The 17,903-nt window shown below is 66.8% G+C and overlaps 1 protein-coding gene across 4 annotated transcripts in view; it reads left to right on the top strand.

The window, feature by feature from the left end:
• RXRA (retinoid X receptor alpha) overlaps positions 1–17,903 on the top strand; it is a 91,079-nt gene that overhangs the window by 23,923 nt on the left and 49,253 nt on the right. Inside the window, exon 1 of one of the 4 annotated variants that reach the window (XM_055399051.2) lies at positions 15,779–15,895. The exons of 2 other annotated variants lie outside the window; for them this stretch is intronic. The gene's annotated coding sequence lies outside the window, so the exon portion shown is untranslated. Of the gene's footprint in view, positions 1–15,778; positions 15,901–17,903 lie in introns of those variants that run through there. One more of the 4 variants, XM_088841006.1, reaches the window with a different exon arrangement.

The raw sequence follows: 17,903 nt of genomic DNA, 5'->3' as shown, positions 1-17,903 counted from the left end.
CTGCCCGCCCTCAACAAACCTTCCGGTGCGTGAGGAAGGGCTCTGACGGCCGGGGCGGCTCTGTCTGCTTCTTGGAGGCTGTGTGCCCCAGTGTGTCTGTTTGCTGGTCCTCCCAAAGGCGTGGGCTGGGCACCGCCCGCCTCCTCCAGGCCAGAGGGTTGTCTGCCTTGTCCCCCCGCCATCCCCAGGGCGGGAGAGGGGAGGTGCCCTCTGTCTGGCAGTGCCGCCTGGCCTCGGGCAGGGAGGGGCCTTTTGTCCTGGAAGCCTCCTGGTGCCTTCTGAGGGCGGCTGGTGTCCAGGGCTGGGTGAGCCAAGCCGTCTGTGATGTGGGCTTCCTGACCTCTCCCTGACGGAGCTGGCAGGACCCGGGGGGCAGCGCCAGACACTGCTCCAAGCCTCACTAGGGGCGCCCTGAGAAGGCTGCACTTGCAGCGGGTGGACGGGCCCGAAGGGGCCACGCGGGGCCGGGTTGGGGCCTGCTGTTCCGGGGAGCAGAGGTCTCGAGGCCCCGGAGCAGGGACTCAGGCCAGCTGTGGCCACCCGGGGCCTCAGGAAGCTGCAGCCGTGGGGTGGAGGCGCGCGCCGGGCCGTTCTGACCCGGGCTCTGCCGTTGTCCGCAACTCGCGGAGCTGAGCTCCGTGTCCAGGAGCTGCGTGACGAGGCTGTGCTCCGCGTCGCTTCTGCAGAGTTTGCAGCCAGGTGCTGCCGCAGGCTACTCTGTGTCTGCCCTCCGGAGCTGTCGGCGGGGCGTGAGCAGGCCTCTGGGCTTGGTGAAGTGTGGGGCTGAGTTAGCTGTAGCTCTGATCCAGTTAGGGTGTCCCTCCTGGGCTGCCTGCCTTTGAAAGAAAGGAGCTTTCAGAACCACGGTGTCCGGACCACGACCCAGACCAAGGAGGCCGGCAGCCTTGGAGCCGGGCTCCCCAGTGGCCCCGGGTGACGCTGACATGCAGCTGGGCCAGGAGCTCCCAGTGCCCTTCCTGTAGCTGTGTGTGTGTGAGTGTGTGTGTGCGTGCATGTAAGTGCGCGCATGTGCACACGTGCATGCGTGTGTGTGCATATGTATGTATGTGTGTGTGCGTGTGTGTGCATGTGTGTGTGAGCGTGTGTGCACGCGTGCGTGTGCGTGAGTGCGTGCATGTGGGAGCGTATGTGTGTGTGTGTGTGTGTGCGCGCGTGTGCATATGTATGTATGTGTGTGCGCATATGTATGCATGTGTGTGTGCATGAGTGTGCATGTGTGTGTGCGTGTGTGTGCGTGAGTGCGTGCATGTGGGAGCGTATGTGTGTGTGTGCGTGTGTGTGCGCGCGTGTGCACGTGAGAGTGTGTGTATGTGTGTGCGTTAGTGCGTGTGCATGCATGCAGGAGTGTGTGTGTGCGTGTGTGTGGCGGGGGCGGGTATGTGTGGTTCCCAGGAGATCTGAATCTTTGGGAGCTCTGCTGTTGCTGAAAGTCTCAGATCTGGGTCAGGCCCCGCCCCGCGCCCCGGGCCCTCCTGCTCCTCCGGTGATGCTAATCTGAGTCCCTGATCTTGGCTCCCATCCCCCGGGCCTGTGCACTCCGACTCCTCTGCCGGCGCCCGTGGGCCTTCCAGGCCGGTGATGAGCATGGGCCTGCAGGGACTGGGGCCACTAGGACGTGTCCGCTGGGAGTCAGGGGGCCTGCCCCAGCGCTGTGGCATGTCTGGACCAGGGGGTCTCCCGGGGCTGGCTCCCCTGCCCTCAGGGAGCTCAAGAACTGGGTCTGTGTTCCAGAAGTGCTGGGACCTGTGATTGCAGGAGGGGTGTGCATCCTGTCTCGTTCTCTGGGGTTCAGGGTGGCTGGGGCCGTGCTCCCTGCAGGCAGGGACCCCCCACACTGTGCCTGGCTCCCCCCGGCTTGTCTCTGCCCCAGGGCTCTTCCTCACCTGGGGAACTCCAGGCCCAGGTCCCCGGGGGGCTCTGGGTACCCAGGGTCAGTGGGAGCAGTGGCCGGGGGGGCTGGGCCAGGCAGGTGCTGGGAACCCTGTCTACCAAAGGACAGACGATGAAGGCAAGTGAGACCCTCACTGTAGGTCAGGGAGACATCGAGTACCCCCACCCGTTTCCTCATCTGGCCTTGGGAGGCGGGGAAGGTGAGGGGCTCTCACGGTCAGCCGGCTGTGGGCCCTGCTGCTTGTCAGTTTAGGTTTTGATCTCCGCTTGTTTGGGCTTCACCTCTCTGGCAGGGTCGGGAGGGGCGGCCCAGAGTTCGGGGGCCAACAGAGCCCGAGAGAGAAGGGACGGGGTGGCGGCTGCCCGGGGAAGTTTGCACAGGGTCCTCCGTGGCCGGGGCGAGTGCCCGAAGTTGGCGAGGCCTGGACCCCTGCCCACTGCCCGGGGGTGGGGGTGGTACCGCCTCTGCCCTTGCCCTGTTCCCCAGACTGAAGGGCGGCGGGTCCTTGCAACACGGCGGAGGCAGGTAGAGGCCTGGCCCGTTGTGCAACCTGCAGCTGTGCGGGGAATTCCTCCCAGCGCCCTGCCTCTGCTCTGCCCTGGAGTCTGCATTTTTTGGAAAGCTTTGCGCGGGTGATTTAGTCCCAGAGGGGCAGAGGCTGGGCTGCTCCCAGGTGTCAGATAAGCCCTTGGCGGTGGTGGGTGGCGGGGGGAGGTTGACCACACTTAGGTTGGGGAGGGAGGCGAGGTCTGGGATGGCTGCTGGGCTTTGATGTCCCTGAAGAGGGGCAGGGTCGTGTGTCCACAGGGAGCCCCCCAGAGCTCTCACTGACTCAGGCCAAGTCTCCTTTCCCCGCTGACCGGAAGCATGGACCCTGCTGGCTTTTGCATCTTCCCTTGCCTCCCCCAGAGGGCTGGGGGCCTTCTCAGGATGTGGCCTGTCTTCATCTGGCTTCTCCACCCCAGCTTGGTGGGACTGGCGAGACTTGTCCCAAGTTGGGGGTAGTGTCAGGCGTCTGAGGGTCACCCCACTCGGGAGAGGGGGCCTGTGGGCAGGTTCCTTAACCCGCCCCCATCCCGCCCAAGCCTCAGCTTCGCGGTCACTGCAGTGGGCAGGATAAAGTGCTGCTGCCTTGCTGGCTCTCTGTGCGGTGCTGGGATCGGCTTGGCTCACATGGGAAGACAGCGCGTGGCAGCGGGGCCTGGGGTCCCTGGACCTGGCCTTGGGCTGGACTCGCCATGGTGGGTATGAGAAGACTCCCTGGAGGTCGGTCCAAGGGGAGGCAAGGGTGCTGGGCACACAGCCCTGCTGAGGAGGGCAGCCCCGTGTACAGTGGGGGCCTGCAGGGCGGGGTTGGGGCCTCCCCACCCATGAGTGAAGGCCCCGAATGACCGGTGCAGGGGCACACGCTCCTGTTTACTGGTTCTTGGACCAGACGCCGCGGGGCTTCAGACGGGAAGGGTGGAGTCTGTCAGGGTCCTGCTGGGGTGCAGTCACAGCTTGGGTGGCCGCACCTGTGCCCACGCGGCTGGGAAAGGCCTCCCCTCACCTGCTTCCCTCCCCGCCCTGTAGGCGGTCCCGAACCTCAGGCCCGTGACTGGCGCAGGGCACCCCAGGAAGCCCTGGGGAGGGTTGGGGAGCAAAGAGGGTGCAGTTGAGGCAGAAACAAGACACAACAAAGCAAAGCGAAAGTCTGCCCCCAGCCCCCAGCCCGCACCCCCACGCCTCCTTATCTGGTCCCCTGCCTGCCTGTCGCAATCGCGCGCTCGGGGCTGGGTTGAGAAATGAGATGGAGAGATAGTCGTCTGGGGCGGTCGGACGGGTTTGGATCCTGCCCCCGGTGGAGGGCCTGCTCCCCCCCGAGGAGAAACTGGCCTGCACCCTCCCGCCTGCGTCCTGGCCCTGTTCCGGGGGTGGGGGGCCTGGGGGCCGGGAGGGGAGCCTGCACGGGAAGGACCTTCCCTCCACCCTCATCTCGCAGCTGTGTGACATCAGGACCCCCCCTTCCCGGCCTCAGTTTCCTCCTCGGCCCCTGGGGTGGGGTTGGAAGGTGGGGCTCTGTGTGCAGGGGTCGTGCAGGCCCAGGGTGGTGCCAGCCAGGCCCCGCGAGCCCGGGGTGCTGCGGGGGACGCAGCCCTGAGCAGCGTGGAGGGAAGGAGTGCTCCTCCCCGGCAGAAGTCGGGTTTCTGTTAGCTGGGACCTTCTGGAACGCAGACATGTGCCAGAAGTAAGCAGTGAGGGCCACGCTTGGGGCGGAGCGCGCGTTCCTAGAAAATGGACCGAAACCAGTGCTTTCTCTGGACGATGATCAGTTTTGCCCCCGCAGCCTGTGACCTGTGTTATCAGAGGACGAGAGTGGGGCAGCCTGGGGCAGGGAGCGGTCAGTGGGAGAAGTGCCGGCTGAGGAGGAGCCCGGGGCGGCCACAGGCGGCCATGATACCAGGGAACATGGGGAGGCCGGCTGGAGTGGGGGGCGTGGGATCCTCTGGGCGCCTGACGGGAGGGAGGTGTGACCCCCACGTGTGTTTCTGTGGACAGACCCTGGTCTCCTGCCCACCCAAGGGTCGTGTCCTTCAGAGGGGTCCCCGTGAGGCCGTGTGTCACTTATAAGAGCGGCCTCGGCCAAGGAAGGAGCCAGCTGTAACCCCCGTTCCCGGGTCAGAGCCCAGGCCGTCGGGCTCTGTCCGGCCCAGCCTGCGTGTCCTTGCCTGTGAGTGTCCAGGCCTGCTGGGCTCTGGGCGGGACAGGAGGCTCGTCACGCTGTCAGCGGCCGCTTTCAAGCAGGAGGTCAGTGAGGGCTCAGGGCTGACTTGGGGCGAGGGGCAGGACATGGGCATCTGCTGTCCAGGATGAAAGGGCCTCCATTCGCCTGGGCTGGGGTGGAGCTTGGGGGAAGCCTTCCTGGAGGAGGCAGCAACCTGCAGGTCCAGATAAGGGAGTGGGTGGGGGCCGGGGGATAGCAAGTGCAGAGATCGAGCGACGAAAGAGGAGCTCTGGGTTCTTGCGGGGAGGCCAGACCTGAGGGCAGGGGGGTCACGGCGGGCCCCAGAGGGCTTTGTGGGGTCTGACTCGCGCTCCTGGGCGCCCCAGCTGTGTCATATGCAGGAGACGGCGAGGTCCAGCGGCAGAGAATTCTGCAGGACCCGGCCTCGCGGGCGCTGTTTGCTGCTGTTGCCCTGAATCTCCCTGCCCTGCCCTGCTGTCTGCAGGATGGGCCGGGGCTGGGGTGTCTGCGAGGCTGCGCGCTGGCCTTGGGCATGTTGGCAGGGCTGAGCTTGGTCTTCGTGTGAGTGTGCTGTGCGTGTGGGCAGGGGACCAGGAGCCCCGTAGGTCACCATTTACTGCCGTGGGCTCAGGAAGTGGCCCCAGGATCCTTTGGAGCCCAGGAAGCCACGAGGAAATAAGGGGTGCAGGGGGAGCCCCCCGGGGACCACGCTGGAATGGCTGGGCGGCTCGCACTTCAGCGGGCACAGGCTTGGGTGCAGAGGGTGTGTGCGCACCTCCTGGTAAAGGGGACGCTCCAGGTGAGGCCAGGAGGGTGCAGGGTCAGCAGCGGAGACTGGTCTGGGCAGGGGCGCCCCGTCCGTCCTTGGGACAGGAACGGAGGCCACGGCGATGCTGTTGGGTCCGGGCTGGGAGTCCCCGGCCCTCCCTAGCGACGGTGTCTTGGAACCAGACTTGGAAGCCGCCGTTCCCATTGTGCCCCCGTGGAAACTGTGGCCCGGTGGTAGGTGCCTGAGGCCTTTCAGAGCCTGGGAGGGCTGCGGGGCCCAGCAACTTCAGTGGTCTCCCGTGTCGGGGTGCCCATGGGCTTCGTGTTGGGAGGGCACCTTGGGGTCAGTGTTCGCCAGCAACCAGCTGATGAGCCGAGCTGGGCAGCTGGCCGCCCAGCCCCCGCTCCCCGGGTGCCTTTCTCCTCGGGCTCCGCTCCCCTTCTGCTTCATCCCTCTTGGTTTCCTGGTGCTCCTGCCTGGCACCCACTCACCTGGCCCCGCCTGGCCGCGCTCCTGGCCCCCGGTCCCCGGCCCTCCAGCACCCAGCCCCGCAACCCCCAACCCCGTAGGTCTGCATCCTCGTTCTCCCGGCTCCACGCCTTCTCGGGGGATGCAGTGCCACTGTGTCTGGAGGGCGCCGGGCTGGGGAGGGTGGTCCCCTTCCCTGGCCCTCCCACCCCCATCAGTGGGCCTGGGTTTGGGTTTTCCTGAGGACTGGTTTAGACAGACTCCTCGCTCCCTCTGCTGTAAATAATAATAATAATAAATCCAGTCAGCATTTGTGGCCGGATTCCCACGGCGGCGCACGTACATGTGGCAGGGGGCTGGACGGGCCACGGTGGGGCCCTCGTGGGAGTGGGAGGCAGGTGGCCCCTCCTCCGTGTCCACCGGTCCAAACACACGGCTGAGGCTTGGGAGGTCCTGCGCCTACCCTGGGGACCCCAGCCTGCGTCCTGTCCGTTTCCCTCGTGGGCTGCCTCTGGCTGGATGTCTGGCTGAGCAGGGCAGCCTGGGGGCTCTGGTGGGCCTGACCTGCGAAGGGAAGGGGCTCATGCTCTGAGACGCCTTGTTGCCCCCACCAGGGGACAGGCGTAGGGTCTGGGGACCCTGGGATCCCGGGCTGGAGAGGGGTGTGGAGGTGGAGCTGGGGGTGCCGGGTGCCTGGCGGGGCGGCGTGCTGTGTCCTTCAGCCCCACTGTCTGGGCTGGTGTTACCATGGCCATTTCAGAGCCCCCGGCTCTGACCCAAAGCCCCTGCTTTCGTTGTCCTGCCCGGGGGTGGTCCAGGGTTCCTTGGCCGGGCTGACAGCCACTTGCCGCCATCAGTGGCCTGGCCCAGGCTGTGGGGGGCGAGGTCGGCATCCGGCCGCTGCCCTAGCCGGTGACAGCCTGCAGACTCCCTGTCGTCGGGCCGGGGCGGAGTTGGCAGGAAGCAGCTGTTCCTTCCCCTCCCTGCCTGCTGGTCACGGGACCGCGCTGTGACCGTGAGCTCGGCTCGGCCCTGTGGCCTTGCAGAAGTCCCAAGTTCAAGTCTGCTTCCTTGGGTCTGCTTCCTTCCCCAGGGGCCTGGTGGTGGGACCGCGTGGTGCAGCGCCTGCCCCGGGCCCCTGTCTGAGCCGCTTTCAAGCCCACTGAGTGGTCTCTCTCTGCCCTGCAGATAGAGGTGCTTCAGCCACAGGGCTGCCTTGTCTGGGAGGCAGCGTAGGATCACCTGGGGCGGGGGGAGTTCTCGCCAGCACCTCCTGGAAAGAATAGCCCCATCCAAGGCCTGGGGATCCTGGCTGTAGGGGCTGCCCCAGACCTGGCCAAGACCTGGGACCTTGGCCTGGGGGGACGGTGGTCACATGGCACTGAGGTGGACGCTGAGCTGTGCTGTTGGGCAGCTGGGATTCTGGCCCGTCGCCAGGGGCCGTCAGAGCCCCAGGTGAGCCCCACGCTGGCCCTGGTCTGGGGTTGGGGAGACGCCTCGGGGCATCTGGGAAGGCCTGGCTCCGTTCGAGCCCGCCGTGGCTAGCGCCTCTTGTCTGGGCTCTGCTGGGGTTTGATCCGATGGGAGCCGGTGGCCTTGCGGTGTCGGGCTCGACTTTCCCACACGCCGTCCGACTCGTCAGGGTGACGTGGTGACCGTGCTGCCACTTCATTCGACTGATTACTTCTGGAGCTTTCTCTGGGCCTGGCACCTGCTCTCAGAGCCAAGAGGGAACTTGGAGAGCTCAGTGACATGGCTAGGAAAACGCAGGGCTTCCCTTGAGATGGGGCGGCTGCCCCCGGGCCCGTGACCTACTGGGCTGCAGGCCCTGTGTGCTAAGGCCCGTTTCAGGGCCTGGTCTGCGGCATCCGGCCCTGGGGACCCTCCCTGCACGGCCACCCACTGCCCCTCACTCTCCCCACCCCGAGTCCACCCTGGCGGGGCTGGAACAGCTGTGGCCAGGAGGCCACGGGGATGAGATGCTTTTAGCGCATGTGAGCTCAGGCGCCTGCCGGGTTGTGCCTGCGTCTGCCGGTGACGAGGTTTTGGTGCTGTAACGCGCGTCCAGCCTGGCGTGCTGCAGTCCTTGGGGTCGCAAAGAGCCGGACACGACTGAGCGACTGAATTGCTGAGCAAGTGCCTGATGGATCTGGTTAAAATCTGGGCGCTGCGGAGGTTCCTGGTTTGGGAGCAGGCCCGTAGGCTCTCAGGGTTGATTCGCCGTCTGCCCACATGGCCAGGTGGAGATGGAAGGTTCCAGAGCAAGCTCCTGCCCAAGTGCCTTGGGCTTCCTCCTGGTCTGACACATGCAGGGACCTCCCCTGGCCCTGCCCGGCTGGGCTTGAGAGGGTGGCCATGGAGCTGGCCGTGTCCCCAGGGTGCGTCCAGCTCCAGCTGGAGCTGGCCTCTGCGGGTGTGCTGAGTGAGAGCCACCTTTCGTCCCTGGGGTGGAGGGTGGGGGGGTGCCCTATACCAGCCCGGGTGCGGGGCTGAGCCTGGGGTCACGTGAGTCTTCCCGGAGCAGGAGCGATGGGCGGTCCCCAGGGGTGAACCTCAGGGTCTGTGTTGAGACTCTTGTCTCTGGCGTGGCTGTGGCTGGCTCCTGGGCTCCGAGTGGGAGGTGGGGGCAGGGGGTCTTCTCCTCCGCCAGCAGCCCTGGCCCCCGCCGCAGTCTGGCTCTCCCACACCGTGTTTGGCTGGGAGCTGTCCTTAGGGGAGCACGCGGGCCCGCAGAGCTGGCACTCCACCCCTCCCCCACGGCAGGTCGGGGACGGGTGGTCACCCCCAGGGCGCTGGGCGCTTGTTTCCTGCAGGGCTCTGCCTGCAGGTGGGGAGCCTCCTGGGGTGATGGATGTTCTGTGAGTGGTGGCTGCGGGCGAATGGGCAGCAGGCCCTCGCTGCCCCCTGCCCCTGCACAGCCTGGGGGCGGTAGGGTGACCTCAGAGGGGCCCCTCCCCCGGGAGACACACGGTGGGCCCAGGAGACTCCAGCCTCGTCTGCCCACCCTCCTCCCTGCTGGAGGGGAGAGGTGGAAGGTGTCCACTTAGGCGATCAGCCAATTTCACAGCTCACTGGTTTCCCATCTAGGCGCCAGCCCCAGTGGGCCTGGGGTGGGCCCTGTGGCCGCCCTGCTGGGTGCTTGTTGGCTGCTCCTTGCTCCTCGCCCTGCGGGGCGCCTGTGTCTGCGGTCTGGCGTCTGTGACTTGCTGGCACTGTGTCCAGGAAGAGGGGCCGGTGCACGTGGGCAGAGGGTCGTGTGGCGCGGCTGCGGTGAGCACGCCTCTGGGAGCCCGTGTCCTGGGCCGCGCCAGGCATGGTTCCGCTCGGCCAAGGGCCTTCCCTGGGGGCTCAGCGGAAAAGAAGCCACCTGCAATGCAGGAGGCACGGGTTCGATACCTGGATTGGGAAGACACCCTGGAGAGGGGACTGGCAACCCGCCCTAGTGTTCCTGCCCGGGAAATCCCTTGGACAGAGGAGCCTGGCGGGCTGCTGTCAATGAGGCCGCAGAGGCGGACACAACCGCGAGACTGAACAACGCCGCCGCCCAGCTGACTCGGCGCAGCCCTCGGCGGCATGAGGATGCTGGGTCCTGGGGGCCCCTGGCCGCCAGCAGATGTGGGGGCGGGCGGGGCCCTGGCTTTCAGGCAGACTCAGGTGGTGTGAGTTTTGGGTAAATGCAGTCATGCTGCCCTTAGCGGAAACCTCGGGCAGTGAGGCTCTGTCACTTCCACTTACTTTAGCAGTTCGGGGGAGAAGCCTTTCCTGAGAACTTGACGGCCTGAGAAGAGAACAGCACATCCCCGGGAAGCGGGCGGGTGGCGAGGCGGGGGTGGCTGCCGGGCACGCCCCGGCCGCGGTGGGTCTTCCCCGTCCTCCCCCCTCCGGCCCCTCCTCCCACTTTCTGCATTCTTCTGCCGGGATGGCGTGATGGGTCTTTCCCCCTCAATCTCGAACTGAGCTGAGTTTCCGAGGTGCACAGCGTCTTGCTCACTCATCCCAGACCCGGGCGTGGATGCTATGGGGCGGGAACCCGTGTGTCCTATGGGGCAGGGATGCGGGCTCTGGGCTCGCCTGTGGGGGGCGGGTCGCACTCAGCATCAGGGGGCACTTCCCGCGGTAAAGGCTTTGAGCACTGGGTTCGCCATGTAGCTGGACTCGGGGTGCAGAGACGGAGGAGGCGGGGTGGCCCTGATGACTGAGCCAGCTGCACGCAGGCCGTGGGAAAGCCCCCCACACGCCTGTCGTCTCTCAGGGTCCTTTCAGGGGCCCCTGCTGTAAAGACGGGGCAGGGACTCAGGGTCACACATGGGAGCCTGCTGGTGCCCGGCCAACAGCCCCCAGGGCAGGGGCATGTGGGTGGTGATGGGCATGTGGGTCCCCAGCCCTGGGTATGCTCAGGGTGTGGGCCGACCCCGTCTCTGAGGACGGGCTTTGGCTGGTGTGTTGGCCCCAGGGTGAGGCCGGGCGTCCTGGCCCTTCTGCGGGCCTCATGCTGGCCGCGTGTGGACAGTGGGCCCTGTGCTGAGCGTGGCTGGGCCCTCTGCCCCTTGCTGGGGACTCTGCCGTGGGGGACACAGTGATGGCTGTGCTGTGCGTGTGGATGCGGGCCCTGCCATCCCTTGGGGGCCTGGGGTGGGGCGGGTGAGCCAGTTTCATGTCTGCTCCTGGTGCTGCCTGGGTCGGGGGGTCTGAGGGGCTGGAGTGGGCTTGGGGAGGGGTCAGCAGGCTTCGTGGACAGAAGGGAAGGTGCTTAGGGCAGAACTCACCGCTCCATTCACAGGTCTCCCCACCCATCCTGCCTGGGTCAGGCCCACACTGGAGGAGGGGTTCCATGCCAGGAGTGGGTGGGGGGCTTGTCTGGTGGGGGAGGCGCACACAAACGCCCAGCCTTGGTGAAGCTGGACCCTCTGCGTGAGCCTGAGGGGTGGCCTGGAGGTGGCGGGTCAGGGGTCAGGTGAGCGACCTCTAGGAGCCTGGCCTGAGTCTTGACCTGAGTCTTCACATCTGGGGTTTTGTCTGATCCGTCTGGTGCCTGCTTCTGGCAGCCCTTCCTCTCCGGCTGGCCCCAGGTCAGTGTCTCTCAGGCCAGGCCTTGGGGGCGTGTGGTGCCCGGTCTCACAGGGAGGCTGAGGCTGCCAGGTGCCAGGCCCTGCGAAGAGGTGGCCAGGGAGGGTCCGTGGTCCTGGGGGGTGGTCTCCAGAGCCAGCACTGCCTGGGTGGTCCCTGGCGCACACCCGCATGTTCTGGGAGGGCGCGGGCTCTGCTCTGCAGGGCCGGCCGCCCCCCGGGTGCAGGGGCTTGGCCGGGGCTCAGAAATCCACGTTATCCTGGACCATCGGGCTCCCTCAGCAGGCTGTCCCCGCCCCCGCCCCGGCCCATCTGGGACTCGTTACCCCTGGTGTCAGTGGCAGTGCGGCCCCTACGGCGGGCTCCCAGGGCAGGGTCGCAGACCCTGAGCCCCCTTGGGCAGCACGAAGCCTGTGGCCTGCCTGGGGCCGGCGCGCAGGGCCTGCTGTGGTGGCGCCATTGAGGGTCCTGCATGGGTGGGCTGGTCAGGGCTGGTCTTCCTGCTCCAAAATCAGCGTCTGGGAGGAGATGCGGTCTTGGGGTCTGGAGGGCAGGGGGTCCCTGCGTGGACATGTGGGCAGCTGAGGCTGGAGTGGAGGGTCGCTTTCCCGGTCCTGGGACAAAGGCTGCCCCCTGCCTCGGTGCCCCAGAGGGGTGGCTGGATGTTGGTCTCGGGCGTCCGGGGTGGGGGGCTCAGAGCAGCCGGGCAGCCAGCTGTGTGTGGGTGGTTTGAGCCTCTGCCCAGCTGTGGGCCACCAGGGGCGCTGGGTGTGGTGGGCTTCCCTCGGCAGGCCTTCCCAGTGTGCCCTGGACTGTTGAGCTTGCCCGAGGGCAGTCTCCCAGGCCTCGGGTGCCCGCCTGCGCGGTGGGCCCGTGGGAGCCCGTGTGCCGCCTCTGACACCCCTCACGCCTCTGGGCTCCTCTCCCTTGCCAGGTGTCGCCTGGGCACTGGGCTCCAGCAGCCATGCTGGCTTCCGGGCCCCGCTCAGCCAGCCCTGCTGATCCTGCAGGAGCTGCTGATTAAGCTAATGGTGCTCCAGCTCCCCGACATCAGCCGCGGGCCCCCCTCGCCGGAGAGCCCCGGTGCAGAGCCTCCCCTCCGGCTGATGTCTTCTGTGGGTCACCAGCCCGTCTCGCTGTCGCCGCGGAGGTGCCAGCGTGTGCGCTGGGCTCCAGGTTCTGGTCGCCCAAGTGCGGCTGCGGCGGGGGTGGACCGGGGCCTCCGCTGCCCTCTGGGGACCCCTCCTGCCGGCTGAGGGGCGGTGGCAGGAGCTTCGCTGGCCCGAGTCCCGGGTTCGCGGTCGGAGGACGCGCCACGTCTTTCACCTGGTCTTTAGTACTTCAGTCCTGAGCTTCCTTCACGCGTCACTTAACGCGACGTGCGGGTGGGAGAGGCCTGAAATCGAAAGCCCCTCCCCTGGCCCTGTCTCCAGGGGCCCCTGTCCCTGCGGCGGCCACCTCCCGTGGAGGAGGCCAGGACTGGTGGCCCTGCCCACTCTGGGCTCTTGATTCCCAGTGTCCGGTGGCCCCCCCGGGCTCAGCAGACGGTTGGCGGGGGGCTCGATAGAGGCTCGACCAGGCTCCCGGAGGAGGCGCCCTTTGGGGACGGAGTCACAGCTGTCACTCTGTCCCAGGGCTCTGATGGGTTTGCCCCCAAGGGCCGGGGGCTCCCCCTGCCTGAGGCCAGTCAGTCCCCGCCTGGGGGACCGCCCGGTACTGGGGTGCGCTAGACTTGTACCTCTCGGCATCAGGGCCTGGCGGCAGAAGGTGCGGAGGGCTGGCTATCTTACTGAGTGAGACGGAGCTCTGTCCTGTGGGCAGTGCATGCGTGTGGGCGCCTGAGACACCGTGGTGTCTGGGGCCCCGTCAGCCTGTCCCTGTGAGGTCCCCACTCCCGCTGCCAAGCACCCCCTGACCCCTCAGGGGCTGCAGAGGTTTTGGGACTCTGGGCCTGGCTCCGAGGTCCAGCCGGGGGCGGCTGAGTGACCTCGGGAAGTCCCGTCCTCTCTCGTGCTGGGCGGGCCCCATCTCCTGCAGCCTCGCGGTTCAGAGGAGGGAAGCGAGGCGGGGTCAAGGTGCGAGGCCCGTTTCACCTGGAGGCTCGCCCCTGCCTCTTGTCAAAGTCGTGTGTGCAGGCAGCCTTGTCTGCCTGTGCGGCAAGCGCGGTGTCCGCAGCGCTGCGTCCTGCCGAGGGCGGTGTGTCCCTCGTCCCTCTCATTGTCCGGGTCCTGCTGGTCTGAAGACTGGGTGTGGCTCCCGGGCACCTGGGGAGGGCATCTCGGCATCTCGCCTGGGGACAGGGAGGACAGACCTGTCTGTCCCCGAGGGAACGTCTGCAGGGGCTTCCGAGGGCATGTGGGGTGATGTCCATCCTCCGCGGGCCCTGGGGGAGCCTCAGGCCTGGGTGAGTCCTGGCTGGCCCCGCGCTTCCCCGCAGGAGAGCCCTCTGGCTGGCGTTCCCGCTGCTCAGAGCGTGGGGCCTCCTCCGGGCCTTGCCCACCACTGCTGCAGGCTGGGCGTCCCCCGATCACCATGTCGTTTCTGCTCGGGCCCACGCTGTGTCCCCCCAGTGGGCTCTCCACTGTGTGCCCGGATCTAGAACAGCACCCCATGTTGGGAAGGTGCCTGGGCCCCTCCTGATGAGGGGCGCAGTGTTTGAAATTCTATGTCTTGGGGGCTGCCGCCGGCCATGTCGAGCCTTTCGGGATTTAGAGCCATCATCCTTCCTGGTCTCCGCTGAGCTGGCTCTGAGAGCCAGCTGGGCGCTATGCTGGCCGCTAGTGGGGGCGCCTGGGTAGACGTGCTGTGCAGAGGGAGCCTGGCGGCTGCAGGGCCGCATGTGCTGAGGGGCGACGCTGCCCGGGGGCACTGCCAGGCTGGGTGGCCGGGCGAGGGTGCAGTCACTGTGGGGGAGCGCCGCTGTGTTCCCCCCCAGCTGGTCCTGGATGTGTCCCGAGGGCCCAGGGCGAGGACGTGCCAGGCCTGCACCGTGGGCGGCTGTGCTGGGACCCTTGGTCCCCGGCGCTGGGGGGCAAGCAGACTCCTGGGGTCAGCAGGGGCTGGCGCCTTGGACATGTGGGCAAAGTGTCCACTCAGCCCCGGGGACACAGGGCACAGGGAGAGGGATTTCCCTCGAGGCTGACCCCCACCCCAAGTCATAGCCTCCCCTCCCGCCGGCTGGGTTGGGGCGGCCGGGCCTCGGGCTCGCGTGGGGTCCCCGCTGCCCTGCTCCTTTGGTTGCGGCCTGGGTCTCTCGCCCTCGCTGGGGTTTGGTGTCCTTCTCTGAGGTGGGCTTAGCAGGTCCCTTCTGGGCAGCAGGGGTGCCCTTGGGTGGCAGCTGCTGTCCTGGGCTTCTCTCGTTTTCCCTCGATGTTCAACCAAGGGACGTGGGCCGCATGCAGGCTTGGCTGGACCCTGTGCTGACTGTGAGGCCTGGGTGGGCTGGGCCGCGCCCTCCCGACCTGGCTCTGCGCCCTGGGACCAGTGCGGGGCATGGGGTACACTCGGTCTCGGAACGTGCTCTCCCCGAGTGCTGGGTCCGTTGGGGCCATGCAAAGCTCGGGGCGGAGCGGGCCTGCGGGGGCCTGTGGTGGCCTAGGGCCGGGGCGGCGGCCTCTGTACCTTTGCGATGGTCCAACTGGTCCGTGCGCCCTGAGGACGAGCAGGCCGCGGCCCTCCCGGGCGCCGCTGTGTGTCGAAACTGACCGCTGACGTGGCCGCGGTGTTGAAACAAGTGCCTGCGGGTTTCCCAACATCCTGCCGCCATCACAGGACCGAATGTCAGGAGCCGGGTTCCAGGCCCGGCCGGGGCCCTTCTCGTGGGGTGCCCGGCCGCTCTGTTCTCTCCCCCGGGAGACGGGGAGAGACCGCTGCTCCCCCACCTCCACCTGGGGCAGGGCAGAGGGCGTGACCTCAGGGCTGGGTGACTTTACTCTGAGCTCTCGTCATCCTGGTGACCTGCCTGTTGTACGGAAGTCAGGAGGTGTTGGAGTGGAGGGCAGGATTTGAACCCAGAGCTCGAGTCTGCGCTGAGGCTGTGTGCTGGGCAGGAGGCGGGGGCGGGCAACTGCCCTCCTGGGAGGCACATGCCTGTCTGGTGGCAGTGGGTGGTGGCCAAGGGCCCAAGCCCCCATGAGAGGCTGCCCCGGGTGGGGCTGTGAGCCCTTCACTGAGCCGCCCACCTCCGGGAGCGGGTGGGGGGAGCCTTAGGTTGGGCCAGGTGGCCCTCCTCTTTCTTCTGCTGACCTCAGGCCTGAGCCCGGGGCTGCCCTGTGTGGGGCAGACAGCAACCCTGGGGACTGCAGGTTCACTGACCATCCAGCGCGGCAGGCACTCGACTTCCGGGAGTCACGGAGCCCTGCCTGTGACCTCCCCGGGTGGGCTTTCTGCTCACTGCTTACGGAGGAAGCTGGGGCCCAGAGAGGCCAAGTGACCTGCTGGGGGGCACACAGTAGTGGGCAGAGAGCTGGTGTCCAGGCTGCCCAATTTTTCTAGGATTCTGCTGGGTCCATCTAGGAGGAGATGGTGCAGTGGGAAAGTCCACCTCCAGCCCAGCGGCGGGTCCAGACCCTGCCGTGCTGATCTGTGTAGCCTCGGGCACACAACCCAGACTCTCTGACCCCCCGAGGGGACCCTGCGGGCTCTGGGTGAAGGGGAGGAGGAGAGGGTCTTGGGCCTACCTTCCCAGCCGGGCGCCATCACAGACCCCAGCCCTGTCCCCCTGCGGGGTGGGGCCTGGGGCTCTGGGAACCTGTGGTCAGGCCTCGCCCCGGCTGTGGTGTTGGCCTGTCGCCTGCCAGCAGGGGAGGGGCCCTGGAGACATATCTCTTTTGGATGAGGAAGTGGACACTCAGAGAGGGTAAGGGGCCGAGCTGGGGCCACACAGCGAGGCGGGTGCTGAGCCAGGGGCCTGTGGAGAAGGGTCATCAGGAGACCCATGCTGAGACCTCTCCTGGTAAGGTGGGCGTTTCAGAGGTCGCAGTGGGGAGGACCCCGTGGGCTCCGGTCCGTGGCACTCAGCACTGTCACTGGGGCTGGGAGTGACAGTGATGGAGGTGCAGTGACCCCCAAGAGGACTCCCGGTCACGCAGTGCCCGCTGTGTCCCGGAACTGTGGTTGATGCCTGCTCCATGCACCGGCACCGCATCAGAGTCCTCAGACAAATGGTCCGGACGGACCATTAGCCCATTTTGCAGATGAGAACGTTAGAGCCCAGAGTGACTACGTGGTTTGCTGCGGCGCTCGGTCAGGAGGTGGGGTGGACTTGGCCCCTGGCTGCATGCCTCCTGGCACCAGGGATCCGCTCTGACTCTGTAGCCCTCCCTGGGACTCTGGCTGGGCTGGCAGTCCCCACGGTGGGCGTGCATGCAGGTTGGTCCTGTCCTCCCAGCTGTGCGTGGGGAGCCCGGGGCTTGGTGTGGGGCCGAAGGTGGGAACCTACTCTAAGTTATAGCTGGAGGGGGGCAGGTGGTGCCTCCCACAGGAAACCCTCCTTGATGCGTGTGCCCAGACAGTGCCCTCCCTCCTGCCACGTCCCTGACCGGCTGGGCCCTCTGGGCTCCTGGAGAGGCCTCTGACTGTGCCCTGGCTGTCCCTGGCAGGGCCTGGCCTGGATTATCTGCCTGTTCCCAGCACAGTGGAGGCCGTGGAGGCGTAGGCCACCCACTCGGGAGGGCTCTGTGATAGATGCCCAGAGGGGGCCTTTCTGGGGACGAGGACGCGTCGACCCAGCGGGGTTGGGCCAGCCGTGAGTCGTGGAGACAGGACTCAAGCCCAGGTCTGCAGGTTCCGTGCACACCTGCGCTCGCCTCGTCGCCGCGGGGATGGCCAGGGACAGGCCGCCTCGTGGCCACTTTCCCCTTATGTGACGTCTGTTTGCAGAAGCGGAAATAAAGGCTCAGAGAGGTTGCTCGGCCTGCCTGGTTTGCACAGCTGGTTGGCACCTTGGGGTCTCTGAAACTTGGTTCTTACTCAGCTGTTTCTTCAGGACCACGGTGAGCCCCGCAGGCTGTGTCAGCCCATTCCTAGCTCCCCATCCCCACTCTGCTCACCCATTTAGTCTTTTATTTGTGCCTGCTGTATACCAGGGTAAGGCCAGGCCCCAGGGCTGCCTGACGAGCCGCTTGTGGCTCCTACCCTCGGACCTCCCAGATTTTGGCGGCCTCAGACACGTGGACTGGGGGCATCCTGTGGTGCGGTGAGTGCCCCGTTGAGGGTATGTCGTAAAAGGATCAGGAGGGCTTCCTGGAGGCGGCTTTTATTTAAACTGTGTTGGAGCGAGCCGAGAGAGGTACATGGGGAGTTTCAGGCCCAGGGAACAGCATGTCCTCCAGGTGAGAGAGCTGATGTGTTCCTGGAAATGACCTGGTTCCCACGCCTGGGGGTAAACCCAGGTTGGGACAGGCCAGGGCGCCCTGAGGGCTGGCGCGAGGAGCAGGGCGAGAGGTGGGTGCTGGGCGCCCAGGAGAGCGTCCTTCTCTCGGATCACGGCGGCAGCCGGGGCTCACCTGGCTCAGTCCTGATCTGGGAGATGGCAGGCTTCTTAAATGGAGGCCAAGGGGTCCCCAGGCTCCCCAGGTGACTCAGCAGTGAGGAATCCGCCCGCCAGTGCAGGGGCCCCAGGGGTCTTGGGTTCAGTCCCTGGGTCGGGAAAATCCCCTGAGGGGAATGGCAACCCCCTGCAGTGTTCTTGCCTGGGAAATCCCATGGAGAGAGGAGCCTGGTGGGCTGCAGTCTGCGGGGTCACGGAAGAGTTGGACATGACCGAGCGACCGAGCCCGAGTGTGAGGGGTTCGTGGGTGGGCCTTGGCCCTTTCTGGAGCTCCGGGGTTCGGGTGCTGAGGCAAGCTGACTCTTGGTGGCTGGGGGCCCTTCAGGCAGACCCTGGCTCAGAGGAAAGCCTGGTTCATCTTGGGGTCAGCCCGGGGACCACCGGACGGGCTGGTGTTAGAGCTCGGGCCTGG

Source organism: Moschus berezovskii, chromosome 11 (genome assembly GCF_049115385.1).
Source record: "Moschus berezovskii isolate FMDL1 chromosome 11, NW_MosBer_1.0, whole genome shotgun sequence".
Lineage (NCBI taxonomy): Eukaryota > Metazoa > Chordata > Mammalia > Artiodactyla > Moschidae > Moschus > Moschus berezovskii.
Note: the sequence above shows the minus strand (reverse complement) of the source record. Positions and strands in the feature narration are given on the sequence as shown.